Raw genomic sequence first — 6,037 nt, forward strand, 5'->3', positions numbered from 1 at the left:
CGGAAATGATATTGGTGCAACTGCACACAGGCCAAGAAATAAGGGGACCCATTTCCACCTCCACAGTAGATGAAATTGTGCGTTATGATGAGTTATTGGGCTGATCATTAGCGTAAAGACAAAATATAACATTGCTCCACAACAGCACCATTAACATAAGGCATACAGTTAGAACTAGCTTAACATTTCTATTACCTTTATGCCCATATTTATAGGTCATATACTTCTCGGGGGTGACAGATTCTCTTTAAAGCATAAACACACATATATTAATTCTTATCTATCTAATAGGATGACAACAGCTGTCCAGACCTGCATCCCACCACAACAACCACTCTGGAGTAATCCCCGGAGAATGAAATCTATCAAGATCACTGCTGCAGACTTACAGCAGGAATCTGTGCAAGAATACTGAAAGCTCAGAGAATGTGAGAGGAGAGCTGCGGTGAGCTTACCTGCAGCTGTGCAGGACTTGAAACAAATGACTACCGGGGAGTGGCCGGAGGCAGAGTCAGACGCCGAATAGAGGCGGTGACCGGCGATGTCGGAAAGTAGTTTGAACGTACCGAAGTCAAGCCAGGAGGTCGATGAGGTGCCAAAGGGTTAAACACAGAGAGTGGTCAGGACGTAGCTAAATGTCAGAAAACCAGAGATAGCTGTACAGTACAAATGGGGCAGACTGGTGGGAAGTCAGAGGAAGCAAGCCAAAGGTCAGAGCCAGAATAGACAGTAAGCACAGAATCACAAGGCAAGGCACAGAACGAGAATAAAGACCGGGTCATACACTGAGCGACAATCAGACAAAAGAGTATGCAAGCACACCAGGGGTCAGACACACAGCCATGAATTAATGTATCACTGACAGGGAACTCAGACAGGAGCGGGTAAATATAGCCCTCCTCAAACCAAAAGGAGGCCAAAAAATTAACCATGAGAGCATGGGATAAAGAAATCCCATCCATAGCTATGACAGAAATCATCCTCCGTGACAAAGCAAGTGGCTAAGCATCTCCCTTTGCTCTTAGGATATTTACTCATGTAAGAGTGCTGCTCAAACTGTTGGGGTGCAGCTGTGGGACCCTATTTTCAGAGATGATGTCCTCCACCCAAGACTCAAAAAGCTGAAAGGGTCTTCAGGAGAGATGGGTAGTCGAGCTAGGCTATCAGACGGTCACCTCTGTAGCTGTAGTGTTATCCTTCCTATGGTTCCATTCAGGGGTGGATAGGGGCGGAAATGATATTGGTGCAACTGCACACAGGCCAAGAAATAAGGGGACCCATTTCCACCTCCACAGTAGATGAAATTGTGCGTTATGATGAGTTATTGGGCTGATCATTAGCGTAAAGACAAAATATAACATTGCTCCACAACAGCACCATTAACATAAGGCATACAGTTAGAACTAGCTTAACATTTCTATTACCTTTATGCCCATATTTATAGGTCATATACTTCTCGGGGGTGACAGATTCTCTTTAAAGCATAAACACACATATATTAATTCTTATCTATCTAATAGGATGACAACAGCTGTCCAGACCTGCATCCCACCACAACAACCACTCTGGAGTAATCCCCGGAGAATGAAATCTATCAAGATCCCTGCTGCAGACTTACAGCAGGAATCTGTGCAAGAATACTGAAAGCTCAGAGAATGTGAGAGGAGAGCTGCGGTGAGCTTACCTGCAGCTGTGCAGGACTTGAAGCAAATGACTACCGGGGAGTGGCCGGAGGCAGAGTCAGACGCCGAATAGAGGCGGTGACCGGCGATGCCGGAAAGTAGTTTGAACGTACCGAAGTCAAGCCAGGAGGTCGGTGAGGTGCCAAAGGGTTAAACACAGAGTGGTCAGGACGTAGCTAAATGTCAGAAAACCGGAGACAGCTGTACAGTACAAATGGGGCAGAGTGGTGGGAAGTCAGAGGAAGAAAGCCGAAGGTCAGAGCCAGAATAGACGGTAAGCACAGAGTCACAAGGTAAGGCACAGAACGAGAAAACAGACCGGGTCATACACTGAGAGACAATCAGACAAAAGGGTATGCAAGCACACCAGGGGGTCAGACACAAAGCCAAGAATGAAAGTATCACTGACAGGGAACTCAGACAGGAGCGGGTAAATATAGCCCTCCCCAAACCAACTGGAGGCCACAAAATTAACCCTGAGAGGTCGGGATAAAGAAATCCCGTCCATAGCTATGACAGAAATCATCCTCAGTGACAAAGCAAGTGGCTACACATCTCCCTTTGCTCTTAGGATATTTACTCATCTAAGAGCGCTGCTCAAACTGTTGGGGTGCAGCTGTGGGACCCTATTTTCAGAGATGATGTCCTCCACCCAAGTCTCAAAAAGCTGAAAGGGTCTTAAGGAGAGATGGGTAGTTGAGCTAGGCTATCAGACGGTCACCTCTGTAGCTGTAGTGTCATCCTTCCTATGGTTCCATTCAGGGGTGGACAGGGGCAGAAATGTTATTGGTGCAACTGCACGTAGGCCAAGAGATAAGGGGACCCATTTCCACCTCCACAGTAGATGAAATTGCGCATTATGATGAGTTATTGGGCTGATCATTAGCGTAAAGACAGAATATAACATTTCTCCACAAAAGCACCATTAACATAAGGCATACAGTTAGGACTAGCTTAACATTTCTATTACCTGTATGCCCATATTAATAGGTCATATGCGTCTCAGGAGTAACAGATTCCCTTTAAAGCATTAACACTCATATATTAATTCTTATTTTTTCTAATAGGATGATGACGACAGCTGTCCAGACCTGCATCCCACCACAACAACAACTCTGGAGTAATCCCGGGAGAATGAAATCTATCAAGATCCCTGCTGCAGTATTACAGCAGAAATCTGTGCAAGAATACCGAGAGCTCTGAAAGTGTGAGAAGAGGGCTGCGTTGAGCTTACTTGCAGCAGAGCAGGTCCTGAAGCAAGTGACCACCGGTGAGTGAACGGAGGCGGAATCAGGCGCCGAGTAGCGGCAGTGACCGGCGATGCCAGAAATTAGATAGATCATGCAGAAGTCAAGCTAGGACGTCGGCGAGGTGCTAAAGGGTTAAACACAGAAAGTGGTCAGGACATAGCCAAATCTCAGAACACCGGAGATAGCTGTACTCTACAAATGGGGCAGACTGGTGAGAAGTCAGAGGAAGCAAGCCAAAGGTCAGAGCCAGAATAGACAGTAAGCATAGAGTCACAAGGCAAGGCACAGAACGAGAAAACAGACCAAGTCATACACTGAGAGACAATCAGACAAAAGAGTATGCAAGCACACCAGGGGTTCAGACACACAGCCAAGAATGAATGTATCATTGACAAGGGAACTCAGACAGGATCGGGTAAATATAGCCCTCCCCAAACCAAAAGGAGGCCACAAAATTGACCATGAGAGGACGGAATAAAGAAATCCCATCCATGGCTATAACAGAAATCATCCTCAGTGACAAAGCATGTGGCTTTGCATCTCCCTTTGCTCTTAGGATATTTACTCATCTAAGAGTGCTGCTCAAACTGTTGGGGTGCAGCTGTGGGACCCTATTTTCAGAGATGATGTCCTCCACCCAAGTCTCAAAAAGCTGAAAGGGTCTTCAGGAGAGATGGGTAGTCGAGCTAGGCTATCAGACGGTCACCTCTGTAGCTGTAGTGTCATCCTTCCTATGGTTCCATTCAGAGGTGGACAGGGGCAGAAATGATATTGTTGCAACTCCAGACAGGCCAAGAGGTAAGGGAAACCATTTCCAACTCCACCGTAGATGAAATTGTGCATTATGATGAGTTATTGGGCTGCAAAGGACTCATATACTGTTCTTGCATAGGGGTCCTCTTCTATCTGTGTAAGTCAGTGGCTCCAATGTATAGTTAATTTCCTGCAATGAGAATCACATCACATTAATAATTTCCAGGCAATCAAGCTCAATACAATCAATCCTATAACTACCACTATGGGGTTTAGCAAAGTTGAGATTACCGTATATACTCGAGTTTAAGCCGACACGAGTGTAAGCCGATGCACTTAATTTTGCCACGGAAAACTAGGTAAGCTTATTGACTTGAGTATAAGCCGGGTATGCAATGTCCCCTCATCCCTGTCCTGCTCTGTGTGGCTCTTTCCCCTCCTACTATGCACAGCTCGGCTCCCTGTCCCATCCTTCTATGCATTGCTCAGCTCCTTGTCCTTTCCCGTGCTCCCCTGACCTCCTCCATGCTCCTCAGTGCTCCCCCGTCCTCCTCCGTTATCCCAGTCCTCTTCCATGCTCCCCCTCCTCCTCTGTGCTCCCCCATCCTCCTCCATGCTCCTCATTTCTTCCCGTCCATCTCAGTGCTCCCTCAGTACTCCTCTGTGCTCCCTCGTCCTCCTCAGTGCTTTTCGTTCTCCTCAGTACTTCATCCGTCGTCCTCCGTGCTCCTCTGTGCTTCCCATGTCCTCCTCAGTGTTTCTTCCGTCCTTCTCGATGCTTCCCTCTGTCTTCCTCTGTGCTCCTCAGTGATTCTCCTGTCCTCCTCAGTACTTCCCCTGTTCTCCGTGCTCTTAAGTGCTTCCATGTCCTCTTCAGTGTTCCCCCGTCCTCCTCAGTGCTTCCCCCATCCTCCTCAGTGCTTCCTCTGTCCTCCTCAGTGCTTCCCCACCCTCCTTCTTGCTCCTCAGTGCTTCCCCTGTCTTCCTCAGTGCTTCCCCATCTTCCTCAGTGTTTCACCCATCTTGCTTAGTGTTTCACCCATCCTCCTCAGTGTTTCACCCGTCCTCCTCAGTGCTCCCCCCGTCCTCCTCAGTGCTCCCCCAGTCCTCCTCATTCGTGCTTCCCCCGTCCTCTGCCATCATACTCACCCTCCTTGTGTGCTCCCCTCATCCTCCTCAGTGCTCCCCCAGTCCTCCTCATCCATGCTTCCCCCCATCCTCCTCCGTCATACTCACCCTCCTTGTGCCATCGCTGAACGTCCCTGCATCCTCCGTTGTCCTGGGGCCGGCAGCTTCTTCCTGTGTTGAGTGGTCACATGGTACTGCTCATTAAGGTAATGAATTTGCCTCCACGCCTATGGGAGTGGAGTCGCGTCCATATTCATTACCTTAATGAGCGGTACCATGTGACCGCTCAACACGGGAAGAAGCTGCCTGCCCTGGTACAATGGAGGATGCAGGGACATTCAGCGATGGCATGAGGTGGGTGAGTTTGATGTCCCAGCCACTGGCTCCTGCTGCCGCTCCCCCTCCCCCGCTGGCTTTCTGCAAAATGACTTGCATATAAGCCAAGAGGGGGCATTTTCAGCACAAAAAATGTGCTGAAAATCTCAGCTTATACATGAGTATATACGGTATATTGTTTATCCCTACTCTGATAGACCCCATCCAGAAAAAGGGATTCCATCACTCCTTGCATATATCTCTAGCTTTTTGTTGCAGCTCCTTTACTTTATCCATGTTTTTCTATTGAATCATATGCATCTTCAATCCAGGATCAGCATTCCTCACCGATAACAGCACAAGTGCCCCCTTCAATCGCTAACAGTTAGTCAAGAGCCATTCTCTTCTGAATGGCCACCATCCCCTTTCGTTGACATCAGAAGTAGAAGCTAATGGGGGCACAACCAACAACCAAAACATTTGATAAAATGACAAATAAGAGCCAATGTGGGTGGGGCCAACAGCCATAGCATTCTGTGACATCATATGACGCATCTAATGGGGGCGGAATCAACAATCCCAACACTCTAACACAGGGGTCCTCAAACTATGTCCCGCGGGGCACATACAGCCTGCTGAGGACATTTATCTGGCCCCTGGGCCCGGCCGACATTGATCTTCACTACAGTTCAATGCCGGCGGGCCCTGTAATTTCGGGTGGAATGACGAGACAGCAAAGGAAGGCAACCCATATGCAGCACAGACGACGTGATTGTCATTATGCCACCTGCACGGCCTGATGTGACGTCACGCCGCCTGTGCTAGAGGAAGACGGAGTCAGCGTGCCTCTTCAGAGCAGCGGGGGACATAGGTGAGTACTGTTAGGTTTTTTTTTTTAAGTTGGGTCAG

At 48.2% G+C, this 6,037-nt stretch overlaps 1 long non-coding RNA gene across 1 annotated transcript in view; it reads left to right on the forward strand.

Moving 5' to 3' along the window:
• The window catches only part of LOC141091829 (uncharacterized), a 93,264-nt gene extending 88,184 nt beyond the window's left edge, over nt 1-5,080 (forward strand). The window contains exon 3 of the long non-coding RNA XR_012232596.1: nt 2,750-5,080. This is a non-coding gene — a long non-coding RNA (uncharacterized lncRNA). The remainder of the gene's footprint in view (nt 1-2,749) is intronic.
• Nucleotides 5,081-6,037: the final 957 nt, after the last annotated feature.

Source organism: Dendrobates tinctorius, unplaced genomic scaffold, assembly GCF_039654945.1.
Source record: "Dendrobates tinctorius isolate UK_male_01 unplaced genomic scaffold, ASM3965494v1 ptg000056l, whole genome shotgun sequence".
NCBI classification, from domain to species: domain Eukaryota; kingdom Metazoa; phylum Chordata; class Amphibia; order Anura; family Dendrobatidae; genus Dendrobates; species Dendrobates tinctorius.